Below are 15,408 nucleotides of genomic sequence, written 5' to 3'. Positions count from 1 at the left end.
AAATTCTACTTTGAATTATTTAGTTTTCTTAAACGTTTGTGTTTGTACTTCTTTCTTAAAAGTTGTGTTTGTACCTCTCCCACCTTTCAGCACCTATATAACATACTGCCCACACACAGAATTAAGACCACCTTGTGTGACTCTAGTAGTCTGGGGTAATATTTTACAGAAGAACAACTGCTTATGAACAACACTACCCTCACCATGATGAGGAGAAAGTTCACATATTGGAATTATGCTACCAAATGAATTTTGCCTGTATTGTTATGTTTTAGTTTAGAGTGAGGAAAGTAAGTTCTTGCAACTATTTATTTCAATAAAAACATTTAGACCAAAAAACAAAAAAACAAAAAACAAAAAACAAAACTCAAAACACTTAATAGCAAAAAAAAAAAAATTAAAAAAAACCTACTCAATAAATAGCCAAAAACAATCTAATTAGAGTTTTTCTAAAGAAGAAATACAAATGAACAACAAATATATGAAAAAAATGTTCAACATCTTTAGCAATCAGGAATATGCAAATCAAAATTATCCTAAGATTTCATCTTGCTCATAATGGCAATCATCAAAATAATGATAACTGCTGGCAAGGGTAGAGGGGGAAAGGTACACATACATTATTGGTGGGAAACCACTTTGGAAAGTATTATGGAGATTCCTCAAAAGACCAGGAATGAATTCACCATATAACCCAGATATCCCACTCCTTGGTATTTATCTAAAAGAATTAAAATCAGCATACCGTGGAGATAAATAACATACCAATGTTTATAGCATGTGAGATTTGATGTGCAAAGCCCTGAATTCCATGCCAGTAACTAACACTGTCTCTCTCTCTCTCTCTCACACACACACACTCATACACAGAGAGAAGACAAAGTTAAATAAGCAAAGTGTAACACTTTAGCCACTCACCCCATTGGCATCTTCTCAAGAATCTGTTTTCCATGTGACCAAGTCTTCTCATTTCTGCTTTTCCCTCCCTTTTCCCTCCAGTGTTTCCTCACGGTATCCAATTGTCTTGGGCTCTCGGAGGCAAACCTCTGGATCCCCACCTAGGAAAAAATAGAAAATGTTAACACCAAGGTCTCCAGGAAACAGGAATGCAGGCACCAGGACGCTTGGTTGTCACACTGACTCACTTCCTTCCCAGGTTCCCTGGACTCCTACTCCTGGTAGAGCCGAGTGGGAGGCCTACATTAGGTGAAGCTCTCACAGGAGGGTTCAGATAGCTAAGGACTGAATGCTCTACAATACTACTTGGACTGATATGTCTATTGGGGTAACTGTAAATACTTATACTACAGATGACAGATGTTCTCTCATGGCCAGCCTAGGTGCCCGTTAATAGATGAATGGATAAAGAAAATGTGATACACACACACACACACACACATGCACACACAGGTTTGACTCAGTCATAAAGAAAAACAAAGCTTTGTCATATGCTGGTAAATGGATGGAACTGGAGAGAGTCAGTCTAAGAGAAATAAACCAGATTCAGAAAGTCAAAGGTCAAATGTTTTCTCTTATACATGGAAGATGGAGAGAAAAAAAAAAATTTAAAGTGATCTCACAAAAATAGAAGTGAAATAGAGGTTAGATGAATGATAGGAGGGAAAGGGGACAAGCTGGGTATGAAGCTGACCAAAATATACTATGGTCATCTATGACATATATCACAATTTTATATATAACTACAATGCATAAATTAAAAAATGAACAGAAGACCAATAAAGTATAGGAAGGGACTCAGGGAGAGGAAGGAGGGAAGAGAAAGGGGAAGTACTATGGATTGAAACAGAGCAATCTGTTATATGCATTTATGAAGATGTCACAATGAACCCCACTGTTATGTATAACTATAAGGCACTATTAAAAACATCAAAAACAGGAGAAAAGGTTTATTTTTTCCTCACAAGTTCAGAGGTTTTAGTCCATGGTACTAGGCTCCATTGTTTCAGAGCCTGTGGTGAAGCAGACTGTCATGGTGTGGAGGGTGTGATGAAGGAAAACTGCTCACATTATGGCAGTCAGGAAGTAGAGAGTGGAGAAGCTGCCAGGGACAAGTCTTCCCGGGCTTGTTCCCATGGACCCACGTACTTCAACTAGATCCCACTCACTATGGTGTCTGAGTCATCCCAGTAATGCCATCGAATTATGAATCTGTTGGTAGAATAATCAGTCAATGATGTCAAAGCCTTCATGATCCAACCACTTTCTGAAAGTGCCACCTCTGAACACTGCTATGTTGGGGTCAAAGTCTACAGCAGATGAGCCTTCAGGGAACATTCCAGATCCAAACTATAACAGAGGACCTAACGAAAACTTACCCAGAACATGAGAACATATTGATTATCCAGTTAATTAAACCTCTATTATTATTATCAGCACATTTGGAGATTCTGATTTTGTTGTCTAAGAGAAAAGAACTGATGCCCAGATTTTCTTTGAACACCCTCTATTTTGTTTGGATTTGTTTGAGGCTGAAGCAGATAATTGCTCCAACTTCTTTCTTAGAATGCTTATGTTCAATCCCAGAAGATTTCCTTCAGAGTGCAGTTCTTTTTTCTCCCCCAATACCTAATTATTTCATGATACTTTATTTTCAAAACAGGTCACAATGAAAGAATGGACACTTTTTTAAGCTGTCTGTTTTATCTCAACTCCCTAAGGTTTCCCTCCCAGTAATGGGAACAAAGCCCTTAAAGCTGTTCCAGGAAACAGCCCCAAACAGAGAGTAAAAGAGTAAATTGAGCCTGATAGCCAGATAGTGCTCAAACAGTAGGATTACCAGAAACTATTGACCAGAATCTACACCTGTTGTAAAACATTGTGAAACATGTTGTCAGCAAACCCAGACCCCCTTTGAAATTTCCTGGCAGCTTTGTTCCCCCTTTTCCCCCTTTCATGTGTGACCCCTCCCGATGTGTGGTTTCTGCCTTTATAAACCTACAAGATTTTCTGCTAGGGACTCGACTGCTTGAGTTGGGTCCCAGCGCGCTGGAATAAACACCTCTTGCGGTTTGCATCAAGTGACGCCTCCTGCGGTTGATTGGGGTTGACATCCATCCATGGGACAGAGTTGGGGTTTCCTTTTTGGGGGCCTTACAACAACATTAAGCTTTTGACCCATTCGTCCATTGTACAAGCTACAAATGCTTCCTGGCCAGCTGAGGGGACACTTTTCAGTAGATAGTTTGAAAAGTGAATAAAAATCCATAAACAAATATTCAAATAGTTTCCATAAAAACATAGATAAGTGAGACCCCCAACTTCTAGTCCATATGCTGCATCTGTGCCAGTCCTACTCTTAGAAAGACATTTCAAAAATAGCAGTAATTAAGTTAAGTGGTTCCCCCAGATCCCTTAACTTAACCTTGCAGTTAACAGCTAGAGTGGCATCTACACGTTGATACTAGTGGAGGCACAGGCTGCCAAGTAACATTTGATCTTCCTTTTCTGAGCACAAGGCACAGGCACAGTGCCAATGTCCTGCTCCTTCACTTCGGGTGGGAAGCCATAGTTCTGGAATTGCTGTATGCACTGCCATGTTGGTCCTGACATCACATAGTAGATAGTTGGCCTCTGAAATCCAATGAAACGTAAAAGCAGTGGCAACGGTATATGCGACCATGTTTTCAAAAATCATCCAATCACCCACATGCATTTTCAGCAGCCCTCAACAATCCCATCAAGGCCATCACATGTCATTCCCCATATGCTGAATGAATAATACTTCTCATCTGGTTTAGGTCTCTTCTGCAGCAGAGGTTTTTCATGTGCATGATCATAAAAGATGCAATTAAATAATCTGTGTACTCCATCATTCACATTATACATAAAAGTCTGTTTACTTGACTCATCATCATCAGAGCCTGCCTGTTCCTTTAATATGATTTTTTTTTTTTTTGGCAATGATATTTACCGCAAGCATGAAAGCTGAAGCAACATAATATCCTGGCTCAGCTATGGTCTTCACTCCAGAGTCCCACAGAAAGTATTTGTCCAGTGCTGGGTTAATCACACTGATGATCTCTTCAAATTTTAGCTTTACTTCTTCAGATCCAGGAAAGCCTCCACCAATATCAAGCAGATACATGATGAAACTAACCTCAGCTCCAATGCCAAAGACAGTGGGCATCAGAGATGGCCTGCAGGAAAGTCTCAGGAGCAGTGCAGCCATTCTCCATGTAAAAACTGATACCAATGACATCAATATTTGACTCTTCAGCTAGTTCCAAAAGAAGTCTGCTGGATTTGAGTGTGGCGCCACATTTAACACCGAGGTGGCAGACTACTTTAAAATTATCAGTGGCACAGAAGGGCCCAGGAGCACAATGGTTGGCGGAGCCAATGGCATCCCCAGGGGCTCCCAGCGTGCTTAGACACTGTGGCTGGCGCAGCTTGGGGCCCGACCAGTGGGTGCCACAAGGACGACTCGGGCACCGCGAGGACACCCGGGCCCAGGAAAAGTGGCCCACGACCCTCTCTGCCACCAAGTGTTCCCTTGCTGGCAGAGCGGACCAGTGCGGGCCGCTGGACACTTGTCTGTGCCTCCCTTCCACCGCCCACTCACCTCACAGCGCACAGGCGGCGTTGACTCGCCCTGTGGAGATGCTGCCGCCGGATCGGTGCCCCGCCCGGTTGATCAGGAACCAAAGCCAGAGAACAGCTCCACTGCCCACCACCGCAGCGCCTGTCAGCTACCCAGCTGACAGCCAGCCCCAGGTGGTGTGAGCTGCTGCCTGAGGGAGGCCTCAGGCAGCAGAGACCGCTGCAGGGACTGACCTCAAAGTGCAGTTCTATGGAGAAACTTGACCCAGACTAACTCATCTGGCTGTTAACAACACCAAGTATATCTCCATTCAAACTTAGAGTTAATTATGAAATTTTGTGTGCATTTTTTATCACGTTGTATGTGATTGCATTTATGTCTGTCCTTTTTTGAAGAGCACAGAACAAAGGTTGCGTATTTACAGATCTTGTGCATAAAGTAGCAGTGAATCCATGTTATTACTATGTTTTCTCTAATCTTGTTAAAACTGGGCAATGTGACCTAGAAGGGACTGAACATAATCCCTAATCACATTTAATTTTTAGAAAAATTAATAAGTACTTCTTTAGAACTCAAGGAAAATCTTCCAATCTTATCCAACAACATTTGTTTATCAGTTACGATGTGCCATGCCCAACTTGAGTTGTCCCTGGGAGTAGGACACAACAAAAACCAAAAATATTTAAATTTTTCAAAGTTAGGTTACTGCTTTCATGGGGGAAAAAAAGTACAATTAACTAAGTATTTGGAGTGATAGATGACGCCATAAACTGATTTGAGAAAATAAATTCGAGTTAGTGACTTTGCCTCTGAGCCTTGTTGATATTTGTGCATTAATTCTGTGTGCAACAGATTTTTTTCAAGCATCTTTTAACAAATTTTACTGGTGTAAATTTGAAGGCAAAAATGAATGTGTATATAAGAAGCAGGTAAACAAAGCTCATTCGGAGGGGAAGACAGGATCGGGGAAGCGTATAAAAGGGTTTATTTCCCACTTATCTTCATCCTTGCAACACTAGCTTCAGCAGCCCCTTTTAACTCAGGGGGCCCTTTCAATGCCACATGGTTGAAGTTAATCACGTGAACTGACTTTAGACTCATCTCATATTTTACTAGTGGAGTATGCCACAAAATATTAATTTGCTATAAAGTGTGTTTAGATATACTTCTGTTGTTTTATTTTTGAGGTTTCTACTTAATGCTTCCTTGTTGCAGTTTTGGTTTTCAGTGCTATTATCTGGCTGAATTTTGGGTAGCAACATGAATCTAGCATGATTCTTAGGTGGACATGTTTTCCCATACTTCCCAGTCATTAAATCCATTTGTTTGAATAACTAAGTTCTACAAAGTCATAGATATGTCTGACTTGAAAAAAAATTTTTCTATAACAGGTACTTAGAAATTTAATTATGGGAAGCACATATATAGTTTTAAAAACATTGCTCAATTGGGGGCTATATAAATTTCTGTCTCTCTACAAACCAGGCCAAATACTAATATTATTGAATGTTTAAAATATCATTCATTTTCTGTCTAAAAAGGCATATCACAAGGAATTTCATTTGAATTTTTCTGATTAATAATAAGATTAAACATATTGGTCACATATTAATTCACCACCTATGTGAAACTCACATACACACATATTCAACAAACAAGGGAATAGCCACCCATTAGCCTTCACTTGAAGGTTTATAAGCTAGCAGATGCCATAAACCAGACCAAGACAAGGACAGTAAGCCCTCGAGACATGTAGAGCAAGGATCATGGAGTTTTCACCTGCAGGAGTTTTTTTCTGGAATAAAAAACTTCATGTAGTGTTATTTTTTAATGAAAGGAAGCAAAGACTATCATTTACAAATTCACTCTGGTTCAGAAAAGTCAATGTTATTCGCTTGTGAGAACAATAACTAGTTAAGCTAGGCAACTTTGTGTTTACATGAAATATCATTATTTATACCCTTTTAGCTCTAATATTGGCATACAACTGTAAATTCGCCTATACTGCAACATCTTCCCTCACTCACCAAGTAGACATTGATATTTTTTTTTCAAAGATTTCACTTTAGAATCCAATAATCCATCATCTCCATGCCAGTAGCTTCTGTTAACACCTAATAAGAGAATAGTTGTTATGCCCCAGCTTCAGCCTGGACATATCGAATACTTGTCAGGAATCATCAAATATACCCCAAACCCACCATGTGTGAAATGGACCCATGACTTCATACCTGGTCCTTTCATACCTGGTGAGGGTATTATTATCTCACCAGCTGTGAAAGGCAGACCCAACAGTGTCCCTGACATCTTTCTCTCCCAATATCCAATCATTCTGGTCCTTCTCCTAAGGCTGCTTCAAATCCAGACATGAAGTTTCTGTCCCCACATCTTCCAAATTCAACTAACCTATTCTTGCCCTCAGCAGAGACACCAGCATCCACCCTTGACTCCTGCCATGCACTCTCCACATGCAGCCAGGCTGCTTCTCAAAAGTGTGCCAAGTTAGACAATCCCCTGCTTAGTGCACTGTGATTGTTCACAAGATGAAGGGGAAGTCTCTGAAGACCCTGAATAAGACCAACACATCTTTTCATGACAAGGCATCAAACTTCACTTCCATCATGATCCCCCATCATCTGTGTGTGTGTGTGTGTGTGTGTGTGTGTGTGTGTGTGCGCATGTATAATCTTCACACATAGCTTGTATGTGTGTATATATTGGTATATATCCACTAAATGCTGCTTGATTATACTGCAGATTATAAAGACTAAAGTTACATCCTGGTTCTCTAATTAATCAATCTGAGAGATGTGCTTCCCCTAGTTTTCAGGTCTGAGACTAATTAATTATTAGCAATATTAGTAAACCTGGCTTTACATAAGTCTGTGTACTTTCAGAGGTATCTACTCTTTTCCCTAATGTTTGTGAAAATTATCCTTTTAGTAAAGTTCACAGTAACATATAAATACCATTTTGAAGTGAATAATTCATTGGCATTTAATACATTCACATTTTGCACCCATCCTTCCATCTGGTTCTGAAATATTGCTATCATCCCAAAAGGAGACCCCATTCTCATTAAGCAGTCATTCCCTATTCTCCCCTCTCCCCAGCCTCTGGCAACCATTAACCCTTCTGGTCTGCCTGGGTATACCTGTTCTGAATGTTTCATACAAATGGATTCATACACTATTTGTCTTTTTCTGTCTGTCTCTTCATCCATATGGCATAATATTTTTAAGGTTCATCCTTGTTGTCACCTTTTTATGTGAACATGCCACATTTCCTTTATACATGTCTGCTCTCTGAGATTTTTCCCATTGGTCCTTACCCATTCGCCCTCAGGCATCTCTCTCTCCTGTCCAGTAGGACAATTGATTATTACTGTCTCTCAATTTAAAAAAATCTTCAGTCATTTAAAGTTGAATTAATCAACTTCCTCAATACAGAAATCAATAGAATCACCAGCATGCAAGACTCACTCATTACTTTTTCATTTCATCCTTGTCCCCAATCTATTCTTGTGCTTCAAAAACACTCACTCACTATGTTTGAGGTGTGTCATTAAACATGCCCACATCCTGGTAAAATCTGTACTTGTTTTGAATGTGTGCTTTCAATCTCTGCTAATGGTTTTTTGTGCTGTAAATCTCATTCTGAATCTTCCCCTTTCCCATTGACTCCATAGACCTACCTGTGTCACTATTTGTACTTTACTTTGTTGTTCCTATTTGCTGAGGAATATTTCACAGCCAGCACCAGGCACATTTTTCTTATCCCTTTTCCTAGTAGTGAAAAGCTAGTTGTTTCTAATTCCCTGCCACAACCAACTGATCCTCCTTCTCATGTGTCTCCTCAGGGACCTGTAGACCTGGTAAGAATGTCTCAGATGCATGCAGTGATGAAATGGCCATGAGAAGATGAACACATACTTACTTTAACTAGATTCCTCTCCTGAATGCTCTGTGATGCACACTCGCACCAGAGGACTTAAGTGACTTGTTTTCTCACATCTTGTGTAACACACATTATCATCTATCTTCAGTATTAGCTCATTTTAAAAATTTACATTTCCTTATTCATGAGAAATTTACATTTCCTTATTTATGAGAAAAGTAAGCATCTTCTTCAGGTTTACTAGTCCCTTCCTGGCAATTGTCCATCCACATCCTTTGTGAATTTTTTTTTTTTGGTGGTGCTGGGGATCGAACCCAGGGCTTTGTGCTGGCAAGGCAAGCACTCTACCGACTGAGCTATCTCCCCAGCTCCCTTTGTGAATTTTTAAAAGGCAACCTCTTACCTCTGTTGTCATTATTGTGGTTTTTATAGTTCATTCATAAGAATGGCAATACTAGACATTGACTGATTATCTTTTTAGATTGATTTATTATCTTTTAGTTTCAAAATACTGAAGTATGCCTCCAATGCCCTGTACCATGCCTGTTAATGTCTCTGGTAACACTTGCTTGTTGTTAAAGCTTATTTTTTGGTGTGCTTATGTTTTCTGAATACCCAGATTAGCTTTATATTCTCATTTTTCTTCTTTTGATCTTTAATCTTTCTGGAGTTCAATTCTATATCCAACAAACTGAATGAATAAATTGACAGAAGGGAAGGAACAAATCTTCCTTACAAGTCTATAGTAAACACATGTAGAAGAAAGGCAGGGAATAGAAAATCACCATTGGAACATCATGACAACATTGCTGCCAGAAACATCTGTTGACTTTCTTTCTTCTTTCTTCTTTTTTCTTGGTACCAGGATTGAACGAAGGGGAGCTTAACCACTGAGCCTCATCCCCAGCCACTTTTATGTTTCATTTAGATATAGGGTCTCGCTAAGTTGCTGAGATTGGCATTAAACTTGTGATCCTCCTGTCTTAGCCTCTTGTGCTGCTGGGATTATAGGCATGTGCCACCACACCTGGCATACCTTCTTGTGGGAAGCCATTCTTATTTAGCAGAATCAGACGAGGTTGAGCCATGGGATGCAGAGGCCTGGCTTCTAACGACTGCTGGGAAGTATGTGGCACTGTGTGGGAGTGGTTCCCTGTCTCCTTCTGGAATTTTCCCCCTAAGAGAATGACTTCCCAAACTCCACCCTATCCTGCCCATCACAGAAGAAGCTCCTTCTGGTCCTTGCCCCTCTTATCTGTAAATTATAAATAAAGGAGAGTTGGGCAACTCCATGTTATTGTAAAGAGGCCAGAGCTTGTATGGCCAGACCTGTCACACCCCCTCTCATATGAAAAGAGTATTGACTTTTGCGTGCTCATTGAGTAGATAAGTTTTTTTGGGTAATAGAAAAACCACCAACATCCTCCTCCCGCAGTTAACCCTTTCCTCCTCCATGCGGGACATGGCAGAGAGGACCCCCACACCTTCTTGCATCATGCTCCCCTGATATAATGGGATAAAGATAGTATGTCACTTTGGTGGCATTCTTCCAAAAACTCTAAATTCCTCCCCCAACATTTCTGCAAATCTCAGTTTTTCTTGAGAAAACATTAGACAGATATAATTTGAGGGACATTTTATAAACAACCTGACCAATACTCTTCAAAGGGTTAAAACCAACCAGGAGAAATTGGTAAGTGTTCAGACTGAAGAAACTTGAGGAGATATGGTGACTACATGCAACAAGGTGTCTTGTATTGCATACTGGAACAACAAGAAGAAATAAGGCATCAGTGGAAAAACTCAGTAAATGTGAATAGTCCAGTTTAGCTAATGGTGATGCATAAATGTTAATTTCTTTGCATTGAAAATGGTATCATGTGACATAGAAGAGTCTGGGTAAAGAACATGTAGGAATTCTCTGTGCTGCCTTTGCAATTTTTCTGCAAACCTAAATTTATTTCAAAATAATGTATTGTTAAAAAAATACTTTAAATGTCGTACAAGAAACCTTAGGGGAATTTGTCTTAAAACTGTGGAGGGCATTTTCAAGACTGACAAATTTCATTGAATAATAATATTTCAGTATAAACTTGGCTAAATATATTAGAATTAAAATCAATAGCCATGAGACAAACTGGGAGTCATCTAATACAACATGCAGAAAGGATCCTGGAAACACATCCTGGACATACCTGTAGAGAAAGAGGTGCCTTCTATGAGCTTCGAAAAATTCCCCTTCAAAGCCTGTTGCTAGCATCCCTCTGTCTGTGTGCTGCTACTTGGTGTTGGGTGTGTGCAGTGCATGACATGCCAGTCACTCCAGTCACTGTCCAAGTCTTGTCTTGAGTCCTGGCTTCTAAGACACTGATCAGGAGAAATGTAAACAAGTACAAATGAAACATGAACCTTCATAATTTTGAGTGTATCCATTCCTCAACCCCTTGTCTATGGGATTATCTACTTCCATTTCCAGTATTTGGGGTGCCATGGATTAAATGCTTATGTCTCCCCCTCATCATTTATATGTTGAAGGCTTAGTCCCCCAGGTCATTGTGTTTATTAGGAAGATGGAGCTTTTGGTAGGTAATTTGGTCACAGAGATGAAACTGTCATGAAAGAGCTTAGTCTTCTTGAAGGAGAGAATCTGCTTCCCCTCTCTCTCTACTATGTGAGGACACACAAAAAGGCCTGGGCTTACAATCCGGGGTGAAAGTTCTCACCAGAACCCAACCATAACTGGCCCTCCGATCTTCCACTTCCAGCTCTAGAAAGGTGAGAAATGCTTAAATGTCTGTTGCCTCAGCTATCCAGGCTATGGTTTGTTGTAGCACCATGAGCTGACTAAAGCAGGGGGCAATCAGAGCACATCAGGTAGACCACTTGAGGACAAAGTGTTGGAGGAGCCTCAGCCTGAGCCCACCTGGTTCCAAAGACTTAGAGATACTTTTAAAAGGGAGCAGGGGTTCTAGCCAGTGCTGCTCTCATGGGGGACAGTTGCAGGAGAGACAATATTCTCTCCAATTATTGCCCTGTCTGAACCTTACCCAACCCCTCCCACAGGAGGGTCTTGCTATCAAGGCCCTTCTAACTGTTCAAGCGTGAATGGCAAAATAACACTTTGTCACCAGCAGAGAAGGAAAACCCAAGTTAGGTCACCTGTACAATATAAAAAGGATTTCAAACCCCAGGCATGCCTTCCATCTAGTTCTTACTGGGGCCTCTCTTTTGGTGGCAAACCCACAGAACACTGCAGATGTGTTTCGCAAATCTTTTTTTTTCCTCTGCCAGAAGCTGCTTCAGCTTGCTTATTTTAGCTATTTTCTCAGTCTTTAAAATTTGGGGACTTCTTCAGGTGATTTTCATTGATTGCATTAATTTAGTTCTTTCTTTATCCACTTCCCTGTAAGTCCTTTCCTTTTAAAAAAATCATTAGCCTTTTTATAGGTGCATAACTGTACATAATGGAATTCATTGTGCAATATTCATACATGCAGATATCATAAATTGATCTCATTCCTCAGTACCTTCCTTTTCCCTCCTCTCCTTCCTCACCTGATCTGCTAGCTCTATTCCCTTGATCTCCTGTCTATAATCATTATTAGTAGTAGTGGTAGTAGTAGTAGTACATTATACTAATATATATAAACTAGATTCATCATGGTATATTCATACATGGACATAGCATAATTTGGTAGACTTTGTTCCCCAATACTTCCTCATGTCCTCTTCTTGTCCCTCCTTCTCTAACCTTTTCCTCTACTCTGTTGGTCTCCCTTTTATTTCCCTGAGATCCCTGTTTATTCCCTTTTTTTCTAATCTGTTCTTTTTGAGTCCATTTCTTCCATTGCGCATTGCAGTCAACTTTGTGTCCCACCTCAACCTTTCAATTAGCCTTCTGCAGTAGTCTATCAATTCATCCTAGTACATCCTAAGCATTGCTAAAGAAAACTTTCACCTAAGGTATGGTTTGATTGGCTTATTCCCCTTGTCCCCTTGGTGGGGCTGCAATGCCCACACCATCTACCAGAGCCCTTGTAAGTGCCTCAGTACATGTGTCCATGGTCTTTAGCTCTCTTCCCAACATGATTTCTACTGCTTCTCAGCCTGGTTCATGGTCACCTAATTTAAGGGAGTGACAGTAGGAAGCAGGAGCTCTTAATTACTTCAATTTTGTTTGCCAGGGTTTTTTTTTTTTTTTTTTTCAACTTTTTGTGTTTGGGGGAGAAATTTTTTCACTCTTGAAGAGAGGTTCATCTTCCCGTCCCTGCCCTATTGATGTCTATTTTACAAAATGGTGTGTTTGTGTATCTATGCAAACAATTTGATTAACTTAACTTCTCAATGCCTCCCCCATCCTTGCTCCCAGATCCTCTTCCTGGTACTCTCTTGGTCTCTCTTCTACTTTCATGGTGTCACCTCTACCCACCCCTCTAGTTTCCACATATGAGAGAGAACCTAGAATATTTTCTGAGTCTGACTTATTTCACTCAAAATTACATTCTCCAGGCTCATCAGTTTCCCCACAAATGATACAATTTTGTGCTTTATGACTGAATAAACTCCATTGTGTATGTGTGTGTGTGTTTGTGTGTTTGTATATAATATTTTCTTTACCCATTCATTTGTTGACAGACATCTAGGCTGATTCCATAACTTGACAACTGTGAATTGTGCTGTGGTAAACATTTGTATGCATATATTTTTAAAGTCTACTGACTTTTATTCTTCTGGATAAATACCAAAGAATGACAGAACTTGATCATATGGTGGTTCTACTTTTAGCCTTTTGGGGAAACTCCATACTCATTTCTACAGTGACTATACAAATTTAAGTCCTCATCAACTGTGTATAAGTGTTTCTTTTCCCCACATCTTCACAAACATTTATTGTTATTTGTATTCTTCATGCTTGCCATTCTAACAGGAAAGGAATCTCAGTGTAGTTTTAATTAGCATTTTCTTAATTGCTAAACAAAGGTGGACATTTTTTAATGTGTATTTCTTTTGATAAGCACCTGTTCAGTTCATTTGTACATGTATTGATTGAACTATTTGTCTTAATGGTGAGGTTTTATATTTCTTTATTCATTTGGGATATTTATTTTCTGAAGAGTGGATGCCAAAGATTTTCTCCCACTCTATAGGTGGTCTCTTTACTCTGATAATTATTTCCTTTGTTGTACAGAAGCTTTTAAATTTGATGCTGATTTACTGATTCTTTATCATATTTCCTGAGGTATAGGGGTCCTATTCAGGAAATCTTTGCCTGTGCCAGTATATTGAAGAGTTTCCCCAATTTTTTCTTCTAACAGTTGCAAAGTTTTTGATCTGATACTTTTGCCTTCACTTAATTTCAGAGTTTACTTTTGTGCAGGCTAAGAGATCTGGATCCATAAGGATATCTAGTTTTTCTAGGACCACTTGTAAATAGACTTTCTATTCTTCCACGTAGGTTTATGTCAGTTTTATCAAGAGTCAGATGACTATAGCTGTGTGGGATTGCCTCTGTGTCTTCTACTCTGTTCCATTGCTCCATGTGTCTGTTTTTATGCCAGTACCATGCAGTTTTAGTTACTATGGCTCAGTAGTATAATTTGAAATCAGGTACTGTGATGTCTCCAATGATTCTCAGTATTGCTTTAGCTATTCTGTGAGTTTTGTTCCTCCATATGAGTTTTAGAATTGTTTTTTCTAGATCTGCGAAGAGTGTCATTGGATTTTAATAGGTATTGCATTCAATCTGTAGATCACATTTGGTAGTATGGCCATTTTAATGATATTAATTCTGACTATCCATAAACATGGGAGCTCTTTTCATCTGGTGTCTCCTTTCATTTTTCTTTAGTGTTTTATAATTTTTAATGTAGAGGTCGTTCACTTTCTTGGTTACCCTTATTCCTAGGTATTTTAAAAAAACTATTGTGATTGGAATTGGTTTCCTGACTTTATTTCTCAGCAAATTCACTATTCATGCATAGAAAAGTTGTTGATTTTTGCATGTTGATTTTTATATTGATACTTTACTGAATTTTTTTTCATCACATCTGTAAGTCTTGTGGGGGAAACGTTAGGGTTTTGTAAGCATTAGATCATATTATCTGCAAATAGGAATAATTTGAATTTTTCCATTCCTAATTATAGACCTTTCATTTCTTTCTCTTGCCTAAGTTCTCATTTTTGTTTGATCCTAAGTATTACTATTAAACTATATAGGGTTTTAAAAGAAAAAAGAAAAAGTAAAAATAAATGAATAAAGAAGGGTAGAGAGAGAGGGAGAAAGAGGCAGAGGCTGAGAGGCAGCAGCGGCGGCGGAGGCTCATTGGGGGAGGAGTAGAGAAAAAAACAGGGACGCGGCAGGGCGAAAGGAGAGCCGCTTTCCAAAGCGGCGCGGTCCGAGGCTGGAAGAGGAGGGGTAGGGAGGAGGAGGAGGGAGGAGGAGGAGGAGGAGGAGGAGGAGAGGGGAGGGGAAGGAGAGGGAGGGTGGCGGGAAGGAGGTTGGAGCAAGCCGCGGTTTGGGGTTGGCGCTAGCCGCCGGAGCTCACCTCACCTCATGCTGTGGGAGAGCGGCCATTCTGTTAGAGCTAAGTTGACCTTAAAGACTCCTTTCTCAAGATTCAGACTATATCATTGCAGATTTTATTAAGGGTGTCTGTGGGCCAAAACCTTATGTGGTGATCCAAGGACCTTTAGCAAATAGTGATTAATTCTTGGATGAATGGGAGTGCAATGTTGTAATCATTGTAATAACCTGTCCAGATTTTGATATGGGAAGGAAAAAGTGTGAGCGCTACTGGCCTTTGTGTGAAGACCCTACAACATTAGTACCACTCAAAATTTCTTGTGAAGATAAACAAGCAAGGACAGATTACTTCATTTGGACACTGTTTTTTGAATTTCAAAATGAATCTTTAAGCTATATCAGTTTCATTATGTGAACTGACCAGTCC

At 39.8% G+C, this 15,408-nt stretch overlaps 1 pseudogene across 1 annotated transcript; it reads right to left on the bottom strand.

Moving 5' to 3' along the window:
• Nucleotides 1-3,408: 3,408 nt before the first annotated feature.
• LOC306643113 (ornithine decarboxylase-like) lies at nucleotides 3,409-7,896 on the bottom strand (annotated as a pseudogene). Its single transcript has 2 exons — nucleotides 7,893-7,896; nucleotides 3,409-4,516 (listed from the first exon to the last, which is right to left on the bottom strand). The product of its transcript is annotated as an ornithine decarboxylase-like (transcript).
• Nucleotides 7,897-15,408: the final 7,512 nt, after the last annotated feature.

Source organism: Sciurus vulgaris, assembly GCF_902686455.1.
Source record: "Sciurus vulgaris genome assembly, chromosome: 13".
In the NCBI taxonomy this organism is placed as follows: Eukaryota; Metazoa; Chordata; class Mammalia; order Rodentia; family Sciuridae; genus Sciurus; species Sciurus vulgaris.
This window is presented reverse-complemented; position numbering and strand designations above follow the sequence as displayed.